This window comes from Tupaia chinensis, unplaced genomic scaffold (assembly GCF_000334495.1).
Source record: "Tupaia chinensis unplaced genomic scaffold, TupChi_1.0 Scaffold000251_1, whole genome shotgun sequence".
Lineage (NCBI taxonomy): Eukaryota > Metazoa > Chordata > Mammalia > Scandentia > Tupaiidae > Tupaia > Tupaia belangeri.
This window is the reverse complement of record NW_006159731.1, coordinates 364,014-386,907: the sequence shown is the minus strand read 5'-3', so window position 1 is coordinate 386,907 and position 22,894 is coordinate 364,014. Positions and strand designations below refer to the sequence as shown.

At 37.6% G+C, this 22,894-nt stretch overlaps 1 long non-coding RNA gene across 3 annotated transcripts in view; it reads left to right on the top strand.

The window, feature by feature from the left end:
• Positions 1-3,693: 3,693 nt before the first annotated feature.
• The window catches only part of LOC102485866 (uncharacterized), a 92,010-nt gene continuing 72,809 nt past the window's right edge, over positions 3,694-22,894 (top strand). For 2 of the 3 annotated variants that reach the window (XR_003549469.1, XR_003549470.1), the window contains exons 1-2: positions 3,694-3,942; positions 7,027-7,086. This is a non-coding gene — a long non-coding RNA (uncharacterized LOC102485866). Of the gene's footprint in view, positions 3,943-7,026; positions 7,087-9,227; positions 9,339-22,894 lie in introns of those variants that run through there. The other variant, XR_003549468.1, reaches the window with a different exon arrangement.

Genomic DNA, 22,894 nt, shown 5'->3' with positions numbered 1-22,894 from the left:
GCACTGAATTCTAAAGAGTGGAATTTGATTCTCAGGTCATTTTTTCCCTAACCAGGTCAAAATCTAAGTCCAGTGTATGGATAGATTGCCATATTTTAAATAGATCATGCTCTTGATCCAGTTTGCTACTGCTTGGGTGACATAGTACAAATGTGGTCATTTGTTCTAAAGGGACTGTGGGTGGGCTGTTTGCCTCAGGAGGAGGTGAGAGTGTAAGGCCTCATAAATTTAGTGGTACCTCAGGTTAGACAAGTCAAGACCACATAGCTATACATGCGAGAGGGCTTTTTTTCCATACCAACTCTTTTTCTTTTCTACTTCAATGCTTCCATTGAAATAAAGTTGGATAGGTTAAAATTTTTTACTTGTTGATTAAAAAGAGCCTTTCCATATGTAAAGATTTTTCAGATATTGCTTACTCCACAAAATAAAATGTCAGGGGAAAAAAACTCATTTATGTTATATAGATGAAAAATATGCTAGCAGAAAGCTTAACTGCTGATCTGGGTCTCCTACTAACTCCTCAACCTCCCACCCCTTAAACCATAATGTGATGGGATTAGGATTCACAGAGGGAACTTTTAAGTGAGGAAGGAGAGAAAAAAAGTGAAAAATGTTATTTTGAGTTTGGAATCTCTAAAGAATTTTTTTTAATAATTATTTATTTCATTTTTTATTTATTCATTCATTTATTTTTTAATTTGACCAGAAAGAGACAGAGGGTGAGAGTGAAAGAGAGAGGAAGTGAGTAAGCAAGTCACCAGATTCAGGACTTGAACCCTGGTCGGCCATGTGGGAGTGTCCAGAGCCTTAACCACCACACCACCTGCTGGTCCCCTCTAAAGAATTGTTTTAAGCTTGTATTGCCTTTGTTTTTTAAAAATTATATATTTAATTTCATTATTATTATTTTAAATTTATTATAGGCCATGCATGCTCACCAGAGAGAGACAAGTGAGGGGAGGGGAGTGATAAAGCAAGCTTTCTCATCTGGAATTTGAACTGTGGTCAGCCATGTGGGAGTCCAGGGCCCTAACCACCAAGCCACCTGCTGGCCCCTTGGATTGCCTTAAGAGCTGGATGTAGTCAGGAGGAGCTCAACATGGCAAGACTAGCATCTTATAAATCAGATGAGGAGCATGATATGATTAGAACAGAGAAGGTAGCTACCATGTTTCATAGACATACTCTTCTTGAAGTTTGGCAATGCTACTGGCTGCTACCAGTTCTGTGGATGGACAACTGGAAACTTGATTCAACATGAAAGAAGTGGTGTGTGTGTGTGTGTGTGTGTGTGTGTGTGTGTGAGAGAGAGAGAGAGAGAGAGAAAGAGAGAAAGAAAGAGAGAGGGAGAGAATGACAGAGAGAATGAGCAAATCCTCGAGGCCTGGATAATTTATGAACATACTAAAATACTGACAGATTTCTACAACCACATTTGAAAACCTATCATTTTTTTTCATTGTTATTCCAGATAAGCCTCAATTTTGTGTAAAAGAAATATTCTTAGGACATCATCATAATAACATCAACAACTGTCATGACCTATTGAATGCTGCTGTAATTTATTATATATGTCCTATATTCAGATCTTTAACACTAAAAATAAATGGTTGGTATTTTCTTTATTTTACAAAGTAGAAAGCTGAAGATCAAAATGTTAAAATTGTTGGGTCCCATATAGTCGACCGTGGTTCGAGTTCTGGACCTAGTGGGTTAAATTCACGCCAGGTGCATGTGCGTGTGTGCCTAAGATCCTGAGAGGAGAATGGAGGAGAAGGGATTGTGGTGTGGCCATCCCTCCTGGGGGGTGATTTCTCACTTTCTGTCTCTCTCTGTCTTTCTGGTGAGCACACATACCCTGTAGTGAAAACCTCTACCAAAAAAAAAGAAAAATGTTAAAATTGTCTACCTCTCATATGCAGTAAATGATGGAAGAAGTGGCTTTCAAGCCTATCTGTCAAAGATGTAATAAAACTTGTATCTCTGAGCCATGCCATGTAGCCTACTCACGGTCTATTGTAATATGGGGATAAAATTCTTTTGGGTGGGTAAGGTAGTTAAAAGTTAACAATTGGAAAAAAAGTTATCAATTGAGAGATTTTTGAGAGTTCCTGCTCTACTCATGATACACACATTGAAAATTATGTACAGTTACTTGTACAATGAATAAATCCTATTGTTAGAGACTTCAGTCAATTCTGTTTAGAAATTTTCCTCTGTCTTCTAGACTGTCCCACCAAGTCTATCACAGAGAAGCCTCTTCTTCCTCTAGGCTTCCATCATTCTTTGCACAGCCTTCTTTTAGAATGCTTATCTCACAACTGTGAAGGTGGTTATTTGTGTATCTTTTCTCCTTTGTGAGGTAGGGTTGTAAGTTTTTAAAGGGTAAGAACACTTGTCTTAACACTCTGCAGTCTACCTTTTGTTCTGCATTTACAGCATACTTTTGAAATGTGTTATTCAATAGGTGGGTTTAAGAGATAATTGGCCCACAAAGGTAGGAAGTACTTTTCCTGATAGGCCCTTGCAGCAGAGAGAAACTGAGTGAAATTAGTACGGTAGGGGTATTATTTAATCTAACAAGTTTCTATAAGAAAATGTCCGGGCTAGCTGTTTTTATAAAACCTTATTTATTTCACCCATTCTGAACCTGACAATTCTGATGCTCAGGTTAATCATTCTCTATTAACTGCGTCGTTCTTTGAAGGGAGCAAAGTAAGATAGCTTCCTGAAATCCAAAAGGGATAAAAATAAAAAGTGGAAAGAAAAGACAAGGGAAGAGGACAGGAGGGAAGAAGAAGAAAAGGGGATAGGAACAGGGGCAGGTAAGAGGAAAGGATGGAAAGAGGGCAGGAAAATGGGAGGAAGGAACAAAGAAAACGGGGAGGATTGACTTTAACTCTCAGAGATAAATTGATTCAAGCTTCTTTTTCTTTAAAAGTAACTTGAAGAGATTTCATATTTCCACAGATCACATGAGGCCAGGAATTTTAGGTTTCTATTTGATCCTAATTGTATGCTGTCATCCATGAGGGAAATTTCACAAATTGGTTCTTCTGTATCGCCAGCCAATCTATTCTCTGATGAAAGAAGGAGACTAAATTCTTATAGGAAGATCGTGAACACTTGGTGAGGAGGAGGATGCTTTGGTTCTTTTCAAAGGAGCAGCTGAAGAGGATTTCTCCCTGACAGGGCTATGCAGAGTACATTTCTGTATCCTGGAATATGGGTGGCGGGGAGCAGAAGAAAGAGCAGATACATTGTGATTTCAATTAAATTCTCTTTTGAGAGTAAGGCATTAGGTAGGGGGAAGTTGTTTTAACAGACCACATGCCATCCTTGAGGTATTTTCTTGGCCATTTTCCAGGTGACGAATATCAACTATTTCCCCTCTTTTCAAGACACAATCATATCATCCCATGGCCTTTATTTAGGCCCTTGTTTCAGGTCTGTAGTTGACCTAAAGTTATTCCAGTACCCTTGGAAATTTCTCAGTAATTATCTCATACTCCTCTTTCCAAAGAGAGGCTGTTTGACTTTTTTTCTTTTTTGGATTTCTGTGATATCTCTCTCTGTTTTCAATATGGATAAAGAGCATTAGCAATGTCTTATATTATGTGCATTTTTGACAATTGCCATTTAGGTTCCTTTATATTTATATATTTGTTTTTCTTTCTCAGGAATGATGCTGTATTTTTGAGGAATTCATAAGCAAAACTGAATTTGTTTTAGTTAACTCCCTCTTTGGAATATTGTCGACTTATCAAAATAGTACAAAGAGTGTCTGTCTGGAGTGAGAAGACTTGAACTCTAGTTTTAGATCTGCTACAGACTAGTTGTTTGGCTTGGAGGTCTCTCCCAACTGCTAAGAATCTGTGATTCTCTCTAGTCAGACCATCAGAGGAAAATACTGCAGCATTCTCCTCCACATGTTGTGTGGTAAGTAGAAAACTGAAATCTGCTGTAAGATTATTTTTGTAAGATTATATTTATGCTCTAGAGATATCAGTTGTCAGGGATATGATAGGAATTTTGAGATAAGCCTCAATTTATTTGAGCTAGTCCATGATGATCCACAGTATTTGTAATAATTTGTTTTCAGAGTTCTGTGAAAATTTTTTTTTTTATGAGTAGGTGTTTGACATAGATTATAGCTAAGTAGGTTATTTATATCAATTAGAATGCACATGTGGATAAAAAGGTGGGCAGTAGGGGAAAAGAGAAAGTCTTAGTTTATGTAGATTGTCTCAGAGAAGGAAATTAGTTAAAGGACATGCTGAGCATAAGATGGGAGTTTAGATGGTATCTGAGGAAAAGTTATAGCCATCTATTAAGACAGGTACTGAGAGAATAGAGCAGAATTATAGCTAAGTAGGTTATTTATATCAATTAGAATGCACATGTGGATAAAAAGGTGGGCAGTAGGGGAAAAGAGAAAGTCTTAGTTTATGTAGATTGTCTCAGAGAAGGAAATTAGTTAAAGGACATGCTGAGCATAAGATGGGAGTTTAGATGGTATCTGAGGAAAAGTTATAGCCATCTATTAAGACAGGTACTGAGAGAATAGAGCAGGTAGATGGGAATAGATTAATAAGAAGACACAATTCTCACCCTAGGCTAAGGTCTAACAGGTGAGATTAGTATTTCTGGTTTCTAATAGTCAATTCCTTAATAAACAAATCATACTATACCCAAAGTTTCTCAATAAATAAATCATATTATACCTAAACTTCCTGCAAGACACCCTATATAGAACAGCTTCAGAAACCACTCTAATGTCATTTATTATCCCTGTCATTTGACAAGTCCAGAAATTTCCCAGAGCTGATTTGTTATGCCTGGAAAAGTATGGTTTCTTCATCAATATCAAAGTAATAGAGAGCCAGTCAAGTGATTGTCCACTTTCCTCCAAGACAATAAGTTGGGAGAAAAAGAAAAACACTTTATAACCCCCGTAAGAGACATGTGGCTATGAATTTTTCTCAAGTTGTCTTCAAATAACTTTCTTTTCTATGGAATTAAGTCAAAATTTAATTAGAATTTTGAAAATCAAAGAGAAGTCAAGGAATGAAAGTTAACTGTATCAGAAAGCATTAGATCTTTAGGCAAATAATGACACTCACTGGAAAGGAGAAATGATCTTTCCTTTATAAGAAAAATAAAATTATGAAAATTATTCACCACAAGGAGGCAACTGCACTAAACATTTAATTGATCCAGGTGCAGACATGGGTAGAAATCTTCAGAGCATTTGTTTTTAGTTCTCCCTCATTTTCCCTATAGTTTTTAGTCATAAACTCAGCTGGATACATATTTTCTAATTAAATTATACATAATTTTTCTAATTATGTATCCTATACTAATACAGAGCTGGAACATATATATCAACTCTTTGTTATCTTATTGATAGTACTGGTTTAACAAATGTATAAAAAGCCATAAATACACAATTCCATTCAAGTATTACTTGACCACTCCACATTTACTTAGAAGAGAAAAACAGGAAATCTAAATATAGGGAGAAGTTGAATGCTTGAAATGTAATTTTTTGGCGATCTTTATGATATTCTGGGTTGCATAGAAAAGTTGTCAATGTAACATTTGAGGGAACTCAAAGTTGTTATAATAAAAAACTAAATTTTTGAACCAAACACTAGGCCAAGTATGCTGAAGACATGAAATTATTTAGAAGAAGAAAAAGCTACGTTGTGAGGTGGGATTAGTTGGAGAAGTCTGTTTAAGGCAGAGCAGTTTTGAGTCTTGGAGGAACTGAAGGGTAGAGTTCAACAAGGATTTGAGGAGTAGGATTTTGGATTGGAGTATAGGATAAGCCCAGAACCTGCAGCAAGACAGAAAAGGGATAGTTCATGTCTGGGAAAGAAGGGCTTCTGGATGGAACAGGCTAGAACACAGGAGAGCATAGTCTCTCAGGGTGAGGATTTACAGTTAAATCTAATTCTGAATAACTTCACAGGATGAAGCACCACATTGTTAATAACAGACCTTTTACTTGCTTCTTTTCTTTTGCTATTTAACTGTTCACAATGTAATGTATATGAGAAAGAACACAGAATCACAAAACAAAAGATTTTGCCTGTGGGTATGCCAATCAATAGAGAAAGAACAATGATACTTCTCTAAACTCTATTCAGAAATCTCTAGTTATTATGTTGGAGACTTTTGTCTTAACAATCAACACAAAAGGTATTTTCTCATTTTCCTTTATAGCATTATGCAATTGGCTAGCATGGTCATATCCTCAAACTTCTCTGTCACATATTTTGTTTCTTTTTATTTATTCTTACCAGCCATTAAACACTTTATTCAGAATGTTTGTTTGTTTATTTTCTGATTTTTATTTCTCCTTTCAAAGAAAAGAAAATAAAGAGGGGAAGATTACTCAGAAACACTTTCAAGAAAAAAGGGGAAGAGAAGTTGCTGAAATAGAAAACTATACATTTTATGTAACTATTTATTGTGCTATGATATAAAATCTTCCCTAGACTCAGCTGCCCAAGTGCTGAGTAAAGGACTTATATTAGAAAGAAAAAAGCCTATTCCAGAGCAAACAAATCTTGATGCTTAATTCCAACTTTTGTTTTTTCCAGACTGTTTTGTGAATAACATGCAGCCAAAAAGTATTTTTCTTCTTTAGCCTCTTTTTTTGAAACTTTGTTACTTTTTATTGTAAGGATGTTTATTACCTACTCATTTATTCTCTAATTTACTTTTTGAATTATGCATCCCAATGTCTAGATGACTGGGCCCATTAGGTTTCATATTTCCCAGATGCGATTGGTTATACAACTCATTTGCAGATTTACTCAGAGCACTTTAATAGCATTTAATTTCTAGATGACCATTGTTTGGTTCAAAAAAATTGAAGGTTTTTTCTTAAGTTTATTTATTTTATTTTTAAAAGAGAAAAACAGGCACTTTTAGGGTCTCATATGCTGTGATCTGTGCCCCTCCCCCCCATCTTCTAGCCAGCCAAGATAACATGTGTGTATGTGCCTGTTTCAGGTCAACCTAGGATCCAAGCACAGTCTTCCACAGTTTCCTGCCCCATCTTCCTCTAAGAAGGTTAGTCCTCTTTTATATTCATGTTAGATTGCTCATTAACTAAAAATCTGGTTGATTATCTATTGGGTATTGGGCATTTTTCTCTGTTTGTAAAGGCAAAATATAAAATGTTATTAAGAATTATAACAATAAAAAAGAAATGTGAGCGCAAATGTGAGAAATGGATGATTCAAACCAGAATACATAGGGAACTCAAGTGCCTTATGCGAAAAAAAAAGATTAACCCAATTAAAAGATGGGAAAATGAGCTGAACAAAAATCTCTCTAAGGAAGACATACGAATAGCCAAAAAGCATATGAGGAAATGCTCAACATCCCTCATCATAAGGGAGATGCAGATAAAAACCACAATGAGATACCACCTAACCCCTGTCAGAATGGCAAAGATTAAGAATATAAAAAGTGGTAAGTGTTGGCGGGGATGTGGTGAAAAGGGAACCCTCCTACACTGTTGGTGGGAATGTAAACTAGTTCAACCACTGTGGAGAACAATATGGAGGTTCCTCAAAGATCTACAAATAGAACTACCATTTGATCCAGCAATCCCACTTCTGGGTATTTACCCAAAAGACAGGAGAACGCTCAGTCAGAAAAGTGCTTGCACATCCATGTTTATTGCAGCATTATTCACAATTGCCAAGACATGGAACCAACCTAAATGTCCACAAACTGATGAATGGATTGGAAAAGTGTGGTATATATACTCTATGGAATACTACTCAGCCATAAAAAATAACAAGACCCTGGAATTTGATAGAAAATGGTCAGATATGGAGGATCTATTGCTGAGTGAAGTAAGCCAGGCTATGAAAGAAAGAAAGAAAGGTATTGTATGTATCCACATAATATATACCAACTATCCACACTCTATGGTGGAGAGCAAAATATTGGAGAACATAAAAGCAGTGAAAATACTTAAGGAGAATAAGACAGTGTGGAATGGGGGGGTGAAGAGAAAAGGATAGAGAAAGATAGCAAGGGAGATTAATGTCTTTGTACTGACTGACATGCATGGCATTCCCTTTTGAAAAAGCAATGTAATACACTGTAAAGTTATATGTAATCCAATGTAATATAAAGAAGATTATGATGATAAAAAAAAGAAATGGATGATTCAGAGAGGAGTAAACTGACATAGCCAATTAACATTTGAAGAGATGCTAACTCTCACTGGTAAACAGATATGTGCAAAATAAAGCAATAAGTTTCAATTATTCACTTATAAAATTGAAAAAAATGAAAATATCTGATAACATAAGAGTTGGTGAAGATGTATGTCAGCCCAGGGGACCAGCAGTTAGCATAATGGCTATGTCGCTGGACTCCCATGTAGTGAACCGCAGTTTGCGTCCCAGACCCGGTAGCTTAAAACTCACGCTGGGTGCGTGTGCGTGCGTGCCCAAGATCCCGAGAGGAGAATGGAGGAGAAGGGATTGCGGTGTGGCCATCCCCCCTGGGGGGTGATTTCTCGCTTTCTGTCTCTCTGTCTGTCTCTGTCTGTCTGGCGAGTGTACACACACTATAGCGAAAACCTCTCAAAAAAAAAAAAAGATGTATGGCAGCTCAAACACATTGTGAACAGTAATATAATGATCAAACACATTCTAACCTAAAGAATTGATAAGAAGTTTGGAGAATCCAAGTTGGACTTGAATAACTGAAGACAAAACCAAACCAAGACCTTGTAGTATATCAATAAATGGAGGTTTCTCCTTCTGGTGTATGTTAGATTATGGAGAATGTAAAACATTCAACTTTCTCCCTTTTTTTGATTTTGTACTTTACTGCATGTTTCCTTTAGTTTTAATCAGTCAAGATTAAATTGTCCTTAAAACAAAACAAAACAAAACAAAAACTTATGATAGCATCCTGTGTTAGGATCTCTTTGCAATTATTGATGTCGCTTGCTGACGCAGTTAGAAGGAAAGGCGATAGCCAGATACTACTCGTGAAACCTAACTGACTAAAGAGATGTTAAATGTCATTTCAGATATTTTACTTTTTTTGATACGGCTTTATGCTATATAGTATTTTATTCTCTAGGTTAGGAATAAGTATAACTTTTTTTCCTGTTTTGAAAAAAAAAAATCATTCTCCGAATCATACAGGGAAGTGATGGGTCCTATTTTCCATTTTGACAGCTCTCATATTACCAAGAACAGATGTATTCCAAAGGTGGGGTGACCCTAATAATCCATGTCTATACAGAAGCAAAGTGAAACAATGTAAAGAACAGAAAAAGGGGAAGGAAACAGTGCTGCTGGTATGTCACTTTTAGAGAATTATTTTTATTTTCCTAGCATCCTGCTGGAAAACATTTGACTGGGTGCTTGCCAAATTGCTGCTGCATTAAAAAAATGTGACTGAGTTCCACTTTCAAAATCTATGCTAATAAGAACTTCACCTTAGGCAGAGTTGAGTGTTAGCGTCTGTGCGCCTATAATACTTTAAACATAGTTCTACTGCGGCCTAATAATGTATTGTTCATTTATTTTCCCAGTGGGTGGTGGTTATTTTTGACGTCAGAAGGTTTTATTCACTTTCTGGGCCAGTGGCGAAATATGACCATCTGAAGGGCTGACCCACATGGGCAAGTTTCAGGTTTCGTCTGAAGATCTACCTCCCTGAATGTGCCATGATTACCTGATATCAGACCGGCTAACTAACGCTGCGGTTGGCTTTAGCATCAGGACCCTACTGAGGGTACTATCTCTCTATCTCTCTGACTTAATAGAAAAAATAAATAAATAAACCTTAAATGTTATTCCTATATCCCCAGTAGGCTAAGATCAAGTATAATATCCCCGGTATCTAACTTTGTGCTAGCAATCACTAGATAAATGGTGATAGAATAAGTAGAATAAATGTGAAACTTATAGAAACATTTTTAATGCCCTAAAATCCTGTTCTGCTTTACCTCAACCCATGTGTTCTGAATAGTCATTTTGTGGCTCAACTATTTTGTTGTAAGCTGCTTATTTGCAATTGTAATTTGACTTCTATCTCTCCTAACTCTTTTCTTGCCATCTTTGGTCATCTGATTTAGCAGCATGGATCCTGTTCTTGTCTCAGTGTGAATAATTCTCAACTGGGTGACTCTAAACTCTATCTCCTTTCCAAATATCAGTCCTGAATATTTCTATCAAGTTGTTGCAGCAACATTATATTCCATTTGTAAGGCAAGCTGAATAATTAAATGGACTAGGAGGCAGAAGATTGATTGCTAATTCTAGGTCTTGAACTAACTGGCTGGGTGAACTTGTCAAATCATTTAAATTAATCCACTGGGAGCCAAATTCCTCAACCTAACATGAGGCAGTATCTGTAATAATGGTTTCTTAACTGCGTACAGTGTAACTTTGTACTGGAAACACAGCAAAAGGCATTATAACTATTAACGTTGCCTACGCATTACTTATACTAGAAAATAACTTTATTGAACTTAAAGGACATTGGTGAAAAATTCACTGTAATTCTCCCAAGCAGTAAAAATTGAGTCTTTGTTTAGAAAAAAATCGGTTTGAATTTTGCTACCGCAGTTCCACTGGTAATGAAATAGACTCTATGTTTCATGGGAGTGTTGTGGAAGGCAGTGCTAATCATGCAGCCAGTACTCCTAGGGAAGACTTATGTTACTGCATGGGCCGGCTTCTAAGAAAATACTGTGTCAACACTCTCTGTGTGGGTCAGTGGGCCTTGGTGAGCTGTCTCATCTGGAACAGATTACTTCAGGCTGTATTAATGTCAGGACATTCTGCCCCTCCTGACAGTTCCCAAAAACCCAGGTGTCAAGGCCTAGAGATACTAGAATGAGAACACAAGGCCCACCTGGCAAGAAGTACATGTTATCAGAGCAGGACCTAAGGCTGCACTCTCTGTAAGTCAGAGTGGGTGGTCTGGCTTAAATGGGACTTGGCATCACAGCATGCAAACTTATTAACTTCCTGGACCCATTACTGGGAATATGATATTATGTTTTTATAAAAAGTATGTTGTTTGTTTTTATGGACAATTTTATAAAGGTTCATTTCCTAATTTTTTTCTTTAAAGAAACAAAATGGTAATCTTTTCACCCAGGGCTAACTTCTACCTCTCTGTGCTTGATTTCTCGATCATTCCCTATCTGGCTAATCATCAGGCCAACCACCTAGACACTGTGAACTCGTGACCTCATGGAGAGAAGTCACAGATACACCCTATAGTTCCTAAGCAATGAGTTTGTAATCTCACTGTCTTTTCTTGCACAGTTAGCACTGTGATTCTAGCACAGCCCCACTCCCCATTTTTAACTCTGTGACTTGAATTTGAAAAGACCTGTATGCTGAGTGTTGTTTAAGGTATATGGATTTGAAGTATCTGTGGGAGCTATATGTGGGGTGCCTATATGGAAATTGGAGGCATGTACTTGCAGCTCAGAGAAGAGATCTGAGCTAGAAATATGAAACTGAGATTCATCAGCATTAGTTAGTTGTGGAGATCATTGAAGTAGACGAGATAACCTAGGGCATGTGCACAACGAGAAAACAGTGAGAAATATTAAAAGGATGAGCATGGAAGATTGAAAGTCATTCTGAGAAGGTTTTCTCTGTTTCTTTCTAATAAGATATACTCTGAAAACTATGGGTCAGCTTGTGTTATGAATGTGCTCTGACTACTTTTCCTTCCTCTTCTTTAATTTCAGCTTTGGATTGATTACATTGTCGTCACCAACTGCCTTATTAACCTCTTCTTAGTCCAGAGATAGAAAATTTCTTTTTTGGTCAGCTCAATCATTTGACTGGATTCCAAATAGTAATTTTTGAAATCTTCATTAGAAGATTTGTAGTTGGTAGCAGTTAAAGGTCTAATTCTCATTTCAGATATGGAAGTTTAGATTCATCATGTGAATAAAGCTGTGGCTCTCAACCAGGATAATTTTGCTTTTCATAGGGCAGTTGTCAAGACCTGAGACAATTTTCATGTTTACCACTGTGTATGTGAGGATGCTACTGGCATGTGGTGAGTAGAAACCAGGTGTGCTGCTGAACATCTTACAATGTACAGGACAGCCTTCCACAGCAATGAACAATCTGATCCAAAATGTCAATAGTGTGAAGGCTGAGAAACCCTGGTGAAGAGATGCTACTAAAATGTTTTTAAACTAGAAAATTATATCCTAAGGTTTATATTCTCAGATTTTGTATTTTAAAAATTACCCTGACTATTGTAAGGAAAATAGATTGGTGGCAGGGTTGGGAGGATAAGAATGAAAACCAGGTAGGATACTACTAGAGGGTCCTAGACAGGAGACATTTGTTATGTAGTTATAATACTTGAATTATTGTGGTAGGAATAAAGATGGAGAGAAGCAGATGGAATCAAAATATGTTTTGGAGGTAGAAATGTCAAGACTTGTCAGTGATTGGATATGAGTGTTAAGGAAGAGGAATGAATCATGTTGGACTCTCAGATTTCTGTCTTGAAAATCTAGGGGAATGCTTATTTACTAACATGAGGAAAATAGAAAGGAAGCAAGTTTCAGGGCTGAGTTAAGAGTTCACTTCTAGCTCTGCCATTTACTAGTGTAAACCTCAGTAGTTTACTTCCCCTCTTTGAAAGAACAGGTTCCTGGGCCACCAGTGGCATGGTGGTTAAGACGACCAGCTCCCACATGACTGATTTTTGAGTCCCAGATCCAGTGGCTTCAGAAACACACTGGGCATGTGTGTGTGTGCCCAAAATCCTGAGAGGAGAATGAAAGAAGGGATTGTAGCATGGCTAACTTCCCTGGAGGGTGCTTTCTCGCTTTCCCTCTCTCACTCAACTTTCTTTGTCTCTCTTCAGTGTGTGCATACACCCATAGGAAAAACAAACAAACAAAAAAAGAAAATACAAATTCCTTTATGTACAAAAAGAAAGATATTAAACTCAATAAAAATTTTCCAACCAATTCATCATCAACAATTCCTTCTATTAATTTTATCTCACTGATCGCATATTTGGACAATTTTTATCATCCTAACATATTGCCTTCATTAAGAAATCACACATTAATTTCATTTGTGTTACCAGTGTTTTTCTCTTATAGTGTTAATTCAGATTTTAAAGCCTGATTATTATGGCTTATTAGCTACTATGATACAGGATCCTAGAAATGAGGTTTAAATGCAGTCATGTCTTAGTATTGCTGATTGCTACTGATCATCAACTTCTGCTCTTGTTCTCTATTTTAACCTAGGGTCAATTATATACCAGATGTGTTCAGTTTGGGTTCTCAGATATTCTGGCATATGACTATGTTAATAAGTATGCACTGACCCTCACAGATAAGTGATCAAAGCTTCTGATCACCAGCAGATAACAAATGCTGTATCCTCCTGTGGTAGCTGTACAGTATCACACAGATTTGATAACATTTTGTGCAAAAGAGACCTTGACATTTTAGTCAGTCTGATAGTCTCATTGTGAGCAAATATTTCCATTCTTTTCTATATATATTTTGCAAATAGTTCTATTGACCCTACGTGGCTAATATTCATCAATCCAGGTTGGAAATAACCAGACTTGATAATGTCTAGTGCTTTAGCCATAATACCTTTTGATTTATGTCATTTTTTATATTCTAATCTGGTTCTTGCTCATAAGACTTACAAATTTGAAGATCATGTAGTCATATACTTGCTTTTGCTAGTAAGCATCAACTTTTATCATTCAAACTCTTTAGCAGTGGGCCTTTATCAATAATTTCAAGGTGATTTGCAACTTTCTTCTTAAGGCAAGGTTTTAGGATGTAAAATTTTATAAGTTTCTCATGGAAAGAATGGTAGAATATTATATCTTGTGTATCAAACAGGTATGGAAGAGTTAACTGCAGAGAAGTGGCCAGAGGATTAAAAATGTGATCTGAAAACAGTCATTGCTTGGGGGGAGAAGGCAGGTACTGACAACATAATCACAGACCTAGCTGATGGTGAGAAATTCAGACAGCTATTGGGTTGTTGGAAAAGTCATGATGTATTTCTTTTTTTTTTAGTGCAAAAATGCATCGTAACTTTTCTGACAACCCAATAGAAAAATAGAGCATGAGACTATGGAAATAGGCAGCATGCAGAAATTCCAAAATAAAGTGTCAGGAGCACTGAACCAGCAGCTCTGTGAAATTTCAGGCAGTTGGTTATATTTAAGGAGTCTGGGAATATAGTAACTAGGGTTGCAGTCAGGAACAACTGACCTCTGGCTAGTTATCAGCACTGGGGTCTAGGCACAGGAAAACAAGCTGAGGAGTAAGTATATCAGGGGATACCTCAGCCTCTGAAAAAAGACTCCTCTTATGAGAATGTAGAATCAAGGTCACAGCTAGAGAAGGAGTGGGTGTGATGCTGCCAAGTTTCTGAGTGTTAATAGTAAGTGACAGAAATACAGTGTAGTCTAGCTCAAGAAAAAATGAAAATTGTAGGACCATATAATTTGGAAGTCTAAGGGTGGCATCGTGTTTTTAAACTCTTTGTGGACATTGAACTCAATCCCCCTTTCCTTCAGTGTGGGCTGGACTTAGTGACTCACTCCTAATGAGTAGAATACGGTAGAAGGCAGTGTTTTTGACTTTGGAGGCTGGTTCATAAATGGCACTGTGGATTCTAGCTTATTCTCAGTCTCAGATCACTCACCCTGGGTGTCACATCATGAAGATGCTCAGACAACCCTATGGAAAGGCCCACTTGGGAATGAACTGAGGCTTGTGCCAACAGAAGGGGCAAGGACTAACAGGATAGCAGGGAATCTTAGAAATGGACCCTCTACCTCCACACACACCTCCAGATGACGGCAGCTCTGTCTCACAACTAAAGGACAAATACAAGAAAGATCCTGAACCAGAACCAACCAGTTGAGCCACTCCAAAATTCTCAACTCTCACAAACTGCAGGAAGAAACACATTGTTTTAAGTTGCTCAGCTTGGAGGTAATTTGTTATGCAAGAATTGATAACTAATAAAGGAGGACACAGTTTCAATCATGGCTTGATTCTGGGACTAAAATGCTGTAGTCAATGGACCATTTTATTCTCTAGTTTTTAGCTCTGTTTTCCCAGCTTGTTTATTTGTCCTCAAGCTACCTGTCTGGATGTGGCATAGAAGCTAGCAGGAGGTAATCATAGGCACCTATCCTTATGACTCTGGCTTAGGGTAGAGATTCTGTTTTTCTCCTGGGGCATACATGACATCCTATTAGGGAATTCTTTTCTGAATCTACTGAATCAAGTGTACACCACGTGCCTACTCTGTCCAGGGAGATAAAGTAGAATGAATGATGGAATGTAGAGGGGGTCATTCCCTCATAACAGGATGTTTAGTGCCAGGAAGAGTGCTGGTGAGGTGTTCAGCACAGGTGGAACCAGGTGGAATCTGCAAAGAAGATTCTGATTTTTATTCACCTACAGCTTCCCATTAAGAGCAATCTCAATAACTTTAAATAACTGACAAATATGTTAAAACAAATTTTAAGACCCAGCCTGGTGGCATAGTCAGTAGAAAAGAGAGCTACAGTGCTAGAAGCCACATGGATGACCTCTCATTCAGATCGTAGGTTGGCCTGAAGACATACTAGGCATATGTGCATGTCTAAGATCCCGAAGAGCTGGAGGACTGGAGAAAGAGGTTGGCAATACAATGAGACCCTGTCAAGGGGGTGCTCTCTCTTGTCCACATGCACATGCTCTCAATCAAGAAAAATGTGTATAAACTTAAAAAAAAACCCTTAAATATTAACTTTCAAAATATGGTAATGCCCTTGCTATTATCTAGCAATCTTGCCTATCTCAATCAATTTCAAGAACCAAGAACTAAATAAGAACAAATTATAATGGGTTTTTACCAATAGGTATGAAGGTATGCCCTCTAGTCCTCTTTCTGAGGCCTATTTTTCTTTTCTTTTTTTTTTTTAATTTTTACTTTTGGTAAATCTACCATTATTAGAAGCTGAATATACAGCTCAGGCTAGGACATTCTGGGATCTGACCATACCCACAGGCCATTGTTGCAGGGACATAGCTGCCGGTGCCTCCTTGTGCATAGTTAATAACAGGTGAAATTTGCTGAGTTCTTAGCTGTACACTTCAGGTCCTATTCCTAAGTACTTTATCAGTCAGAGTTCAGCCAAATGAACAGAACTAGTAGGATAGTATATACATGTTACATGAATGCCAAGGATGTATTTCATGGACTTGGTTTATGTGATGGTGGGGCTGACTAAGCAAACCTAGAGGTCATTGGTAGGTGGCCAAGAAGAAACCCTGATTTGTCTGGAACCTACAGGGAGGGCCAAACCATTTTCTATAGGCAGGAGTCAGTCTATTTCTCGTTCTCTCTCATTCCCCTCCCCAGCCCTACCCCCAGGAAAAGGCCAAATCCTCCTTTAACATTTTCCTACTAATTAAGCCTACCCATCCAGAATAATTTCCCTCCCAACTAGTTAATTCAGCCCCACGTAATCTTCCAGATTTAAACTCAACTGATTAGGGATTTAATGGCATCTGTGAAATCTCTTCACAGCCTTACCTGGATTAGTGTTTGATTAAATAACTGGAAACTGTGGCTCAACCTAAGCTGAAACATTGAAAAAAGCAAAACAAATCTCATAGTGTTTTATGAGTATTCTCTTTTATTCATTGAAAATAGCTATTATTATCTATACTTTGTAAATGAATTAATAGGGAATCAGAAATGTTCAGTAACTTGCCCAAGGGTACATAGTAAATGGCATAACCAGTTACTAAACCAGAACTTTTGCCTTCCCAACCTGAGTTCTTTCTATGATGCTATTTGATGCTTGACACATTTGGCTAGAACTTATCTAGAGACCAGAGGTAAAGGCAAAAGCAGCCATCCACAGAAGACAAATGACTTAGGAGGTGGTCTGGGCAATATCTCTGTTCAGATGATATGACTCAAACTGGGTAGTGATTAATATGCTCAGTCCTATTTTCTGTGTTGGTAAGTTAGAAAGTCAGACACACAGAAAAGGACAGACATAAGGGTTATAAAGCCCCAATTCATACAGAGATAAGTACTAGCAGGAAATGTGGGACAAGAGAAGCTATATCCAAGTAGAACCAAAGAAAGGAGAGAGAGTGGGTTGGTAGTAAGATGAAAGCAAAAGGGGAAAAAGAGAGTAATTGGGACATTTTGGGGGGAAGAGTGTAAAGGCTAACCACTAAGGGGGTAGACTGGAGACATACTGGTTTTGTCCTTGGGTCATACCTGAAAAGTACTTCTATCAAGCTCCTTTCACATGGCAAATATATGAGCATTGGTTCTGAGTTTTAGGAAGAGAGTCTAAAGACATATTCAGCAAAACTGGTTATGCCATATTCACATTATTGTTTCAGTCCAGCAGGGCTATCCAGCATCTGTGTGGTCTGTGGTCTCCTCCAGTCTGTGACACTCCTTTTGAAGTCCTCGCAAGGGTTGTGAGGTTCAGGTCATTTTAATCACTCTACCAGGCTACTAATGAACACATTTATTTTCTTTGCTCTCAGGATGGTCTGTCATAGGCATCACCTTGTAGCTTTCTGGCCATGCAGATTCTCAGGCCCCACTCATACCTACTGAATCAGAATCTGTACTTTATTAAGAGCCACAGCTAATTTATATGCACATTAAAATTCAACAGAGCACATTATTCAGTTATGGAAGGCTACATCTGAACATGTTCCAAATTTGTTTATCCGGTGATGATGGCACTGAGGGGTTCAATTTTATCCCGGCTGCTCCATGATGCCTGTTTTGCTTACCCCACAGGAAACATGATAACTGGGTCAGAGCAGCCAAGCTCTATACCCTGGAAAATATGCTAGTTTTCCCAGAAGACTGGCTTTGTGAATACTAAACTCTCTTAAATATTTTGTATATTTTTATATCATCCTCCATTAACTGAGGATCCTGAGTGCATGATTGTTCCTCGCAAACTAATGGATCGTAACAAATAGCCTGAGTGATTTAATTTGCAAAGCCACAGGGATTATAACAGTAGTAAATTAAACATGAAAGGAAGGGCTTTTAGAAATAGGTACACAGCAAGTAACAGGAAGCTGTTGACAAAAACACCCCTAAAATATAGCAATCTGTGCCATTTTCTGTAGATGAATATAGCCCATAGGCCTTGAAGGGATCTTAAGCTCTCTGTATACTGCAGAATGTACAAGACACCATGGTGGCAAGAAAGGCTGAGTCATAAGAGAAAGGTTCAGTTGTCTATCACATACTTATTAGGAAGACAGGAAAGCTTAAAATATACTTTTAAAAGGTCTTCAATAAATATGATGTCAATAGTATATAATTGGGGGTTCACATAAAATTGCAGCACTCTGAAAAAGTTTTCCAGAATGACTCATTCTCCAGCCTCTGAGATGCAGGTTGTATTATGGATATTCATCACTCCTTCACATCCCCAGGGAGTGTCTTACTTCCACAGCAGCAGAGGACTGGTTGATTTTACCAGGGCGAGCCCATAAAATACACTCTCCTAATGGAACCAGCAGATAGCGTAATGGCTATGTCACTGAACTCCCATATAGTCAACTGCAGTTTGAGTCCTGGACCCAGTGGCTTAAACTCATGCCAGGCGCGTGCGCGTGTGTGCCCAAGATCCCGAGAGGAGAATGGAGGAGAAGGGATTGCAACGTGGCCATCCCCCCCTGGGGGAGATTTCTCGCTTTCTGTCTCTCTGTCTCTCTCTGTCTTTCTGGTGAGTGCACATGCCCTACAGCAAAAACCTCTCCGAAATATATATATACATACATATATATACCCACACACACACACTCTCCTAAGAACCTACAATGGAAGCATGAAGCCTTTAGTGTGAGTTGAGAAACCATTTACAGATGAATTTTAATCTGTGAAGGTTTCCTGAAGCAAGAAAAGTTGGCTGCAGAAAGAAGGTGAGATAAAAGATCCACAGGTCCATGGGTCTGGTAAGCCTTTTGGTTCCTCTCATTCATGCTAATACCCTTTGAAGCCCTTTGTAATACTTGCTTTGGGATATCATGAAATATCCCAAGTACGTCCAGAAAAATCTCACTATTTTTGGTGAAGCTACCTTGAATAGTGTCTATTCCTTGAAAACAGTTTTTGTTGTTGTTGTTGTTGAAGATAAGAGACTTTTCTCTACTAAGATCCATGCTAATCCCTAATGTTTTGTAGCAACAGATCATGGTGGTTATGGTATAGAACGTGGTAAAGAAGACAGAGCATAGAGGAAGAACTCATCAGAATGATGTGGGTGAGACTGGTAGCAAAGAATGAGTCACTATGTTGACCAGAAGGCAGGCCACATGACTGAGGCCAAAGGTGGGCAGGAGGACCCAGACTTGGTAAAGAAAAGAGACAGAGGTAGATTTTGGACACAGCAGTACTGGAGTTGATTCAGAAGCAGTACCAGAAGATCCAGCACAGTACAAGGTTCACTGCCCTGATCATAACAGCTGTTCTAGTGTGGGGAATAAGGCACTGACGACCACAGTAGAGGCCTATGCCCTCTTGGGCTCACTAGAAACATCAATAATCATGATTTCTTCTTTTCTTGGCTTCATTGTTTAGTAATTCCTTTTGGAGCACAGGCATTTTCTTTTCAGGCTGCCACCACTCAGGCCTATCATTAGATGTTTAGGGTCTATTCTGTAAATTTGATGCACACACACACATACACACGCACACGAAGCAACATATTCTCTATACAATTTTCATAGTAAAACTAAGCTTATTTGTAGTGTTTCCCCATCTGTTTGACCAAGTGCTTCAGTTGGTATTCTCAGATTAGGTCAAAAGATGACCAGCCAATTTTTCTAAATTGGTTTTATCTAAGCAAGTTCTGGATAACTATGAGGACCCATTCAAATCAACTCTAAATTACTTCTGTGAACTTTTAAGTATCTTTTTCTTACTATACTTCACTTCATAATGAAAAGAATGCATGTGTGTTGGGTGGCATGTGTATATATGTGCATGTGTTGGTACAAAATTCAGAGAACCTAAGAGGATATATTTTTTAAACTTTCTCAGAAATTTCAAATTTATGAATTTTAGGAAATCAAATACATGGAAATATTGAATGTTATGACATTTATTCAGAGGGGTCCATTTTTAGTTTTCTAGTGTGTTCTTTGGATATTTCATAATTTTTCTCTACCTGCCAACTTTGACTTAATATTTATTACATTAAATTTCATGTGAGATTAAATTAGATTTTGACATTTTTTTACATTAGGTCTCTTTCTTCAGAAGTATATAATTTCTGAAATTCTCTGACAAATGATTGTCATGTGTTTTGTGCATCAATATCAAATATCTATATAAAAAATAATTTCCCATATATTTTATTAAAATGGTGTATCATTTCTTAAATTTTATTGAAAAACTTTATCAAACATGAGTTGAGTATCTATTGTATTGGCACTGTTGTTGGTACATAACTGCTGGTGCCTCCTTGTGCATAGTTAATAACAGGTAAAATCTGCTGAGCGCTTAGTTGTACACTCCAGGTTCTATTCCTAAATACTTTTTCAGTCAGAGTTCAGCCAAACAAGCAGAACTAGTAGGATAGTATATACGTGTTATATGAATACCAAGGATGTATTTCATGGAATTGGTTTATGTGATTGTGGGGCTGACTAAGCAAACTCAGAGGTCATTGTAGGTGGTCAAGAAGAAATCCTGACTTGTCTGGAACCCACAGGCAGGGCCAAAGCCATTTTCTACAGGCAGGAGTCAGTCTCTTTCTGTTTCATTCTACTGCCTACTGGCACCCACAAGGAAAACCCAAATTCTCTTTTAATATGTATTAAGTACCTATTGTATTGGAACTAAGCTTAGAGACTGGGTTAGGCTCTTCTTAAAGTATAACATAACTAAGAGCCTAAGTTCTAAATTTTTTCAGAGGATGAGCACCCCCAGAGGACATTCCGGGACAATAGCTTGCATGCCAGTGGTTAACGAAGGGAATGTTTCCATGGGAGACTACTCAAAAAGTTGGAGAAACAGGCCATGAAAGAGGAAGAAGTCAAGTACTATGGTTTGCACATCTCCTCCATCCCTCTATTATGACAGGGCCTCCATAACTGACTCCTGGTGGATTTATAAGGAGAGAGAATGAGATAGATACATGCCTGTAGGCAACGTGCATGCCTGCTTAGTTATGTTTTCTATAAGATCCATCAGCCAAAAATTCTCATCAGATGTGGCCCCTGGAACTTGGACCTCCAAACAGTGGGCTGAATAAACAAATTTCCATTCTCTTAAATTACTTAAGCTAAGATATTGTCTTTTCTTAGTAAATGGAACAGACTAAAATACCAAGTGTGATGTGATATCAGGCAAAGTCCTACACAAGGTAGATTAACCCTGAAATGGATACATTTCTGTCCCCCAATCAGTAAAAAGGAATCTTAAGGGAGCTGGATCATCATTGATCCTTAAAAAAAATCAGAGCACTTCAGTATGAATGGATCACCTAAGATTAGTAGGTAGCGGAAGAAAACCTCTTATGTAAATGTCAAAGCACAAAGCAAATAAAATAAAACAAAAAATTTTTAAAAGAAGAAAACAGAACATAATATAAAGTATTTGCATTTTTAATTAACATCTTTTAAGAGATGAGAGGATATATTGCACCCATGGAACAGGAACAAACTATAGAAAGAAATATTCAAAAATAAGAATAAGCACTTTTAAGTCAAGAATATAATAGCTCAAACAATTGAATAGAAATTTTAGAAGATAAAGTTGAAAATATCTTCCAGAAAGTTGAACAAACAATGGAGAAATAGTAATAAAATTAAAGAATCAGTCCTGATTGTCTAGTATCTTAATGAATTTGAATTTTAAAATGTGAAGAGAATAAAGGAAAATTTTCAGATAAATAACTAAGATGATTTAGAAATGCAGATAAGTGTGAATCTTCAGGTTGAAAAGATTTTATGGTATGCTCACTCCAATGAATGAAAAAATGGCTCATTAGAGAATATGTTATAAAATTTCAGAAAATCTGGGAAAAAAAGTAGATTATTTTTGGATAAAAAAGAAAGGGGGAACGTTCACACATGAAAGGTAATTAATAAGAATGACATTTGATTTCTCAATAGCAATACTTGGAACAAAATGCCAATGGAGCAATGTCTTCAAAATTTAAAGGGAAAGTGTTTTCTGGCTTTTCGAGATAGGAATAATTTATCTAGCCAACCTATCAAATGAACATGAGGGTAAATTACTTTTTAGATATACAAAGTCTCAAGAAATTTATCTCCAATGGGGACCAGCAGTTAGCATAATGGCTATGTCACTGGACTCCCCATGTAGTCAACTGCAGTTCGAGTCCTGGGCCCCGTGGCTTAAACTCACATCAGGTGTGTGTGTGTGTGTGTGTGTGTACGTGCCCAAGATCCAAAGAGGAGAATGGAGGAGAAGTACGTGCCCAAGATCCCAAGAGGAGAATGGAGGAGAAGGGATTGCAGCATGGCCATCCCCCCTCGTGGGTGATTTCTCACTTTCTGTCTCTCTGGCGAGCGCACACACCCTATAGCAAAAACCTCTCTAAAAAAAAAGAAATTTATCTCCAATGTATCTTTTCTCAGAAAGTTATTTAAGCATATGCTCCTCTAAAACAATGTAATAAACAAAGAGAATACTTAAGTTATCCCAAAAAAGAGTATATAATACTAGAAAAAGGATTAAAAAAACCCTTTAAGTTGTTGATGGAAGGAAAGCCTTGAATAGTAGCTATGCAGAAAACCTAGAAAGCAAGTGTCCCAGACTGGAGAAGCAGGAGAGAAGTGTCC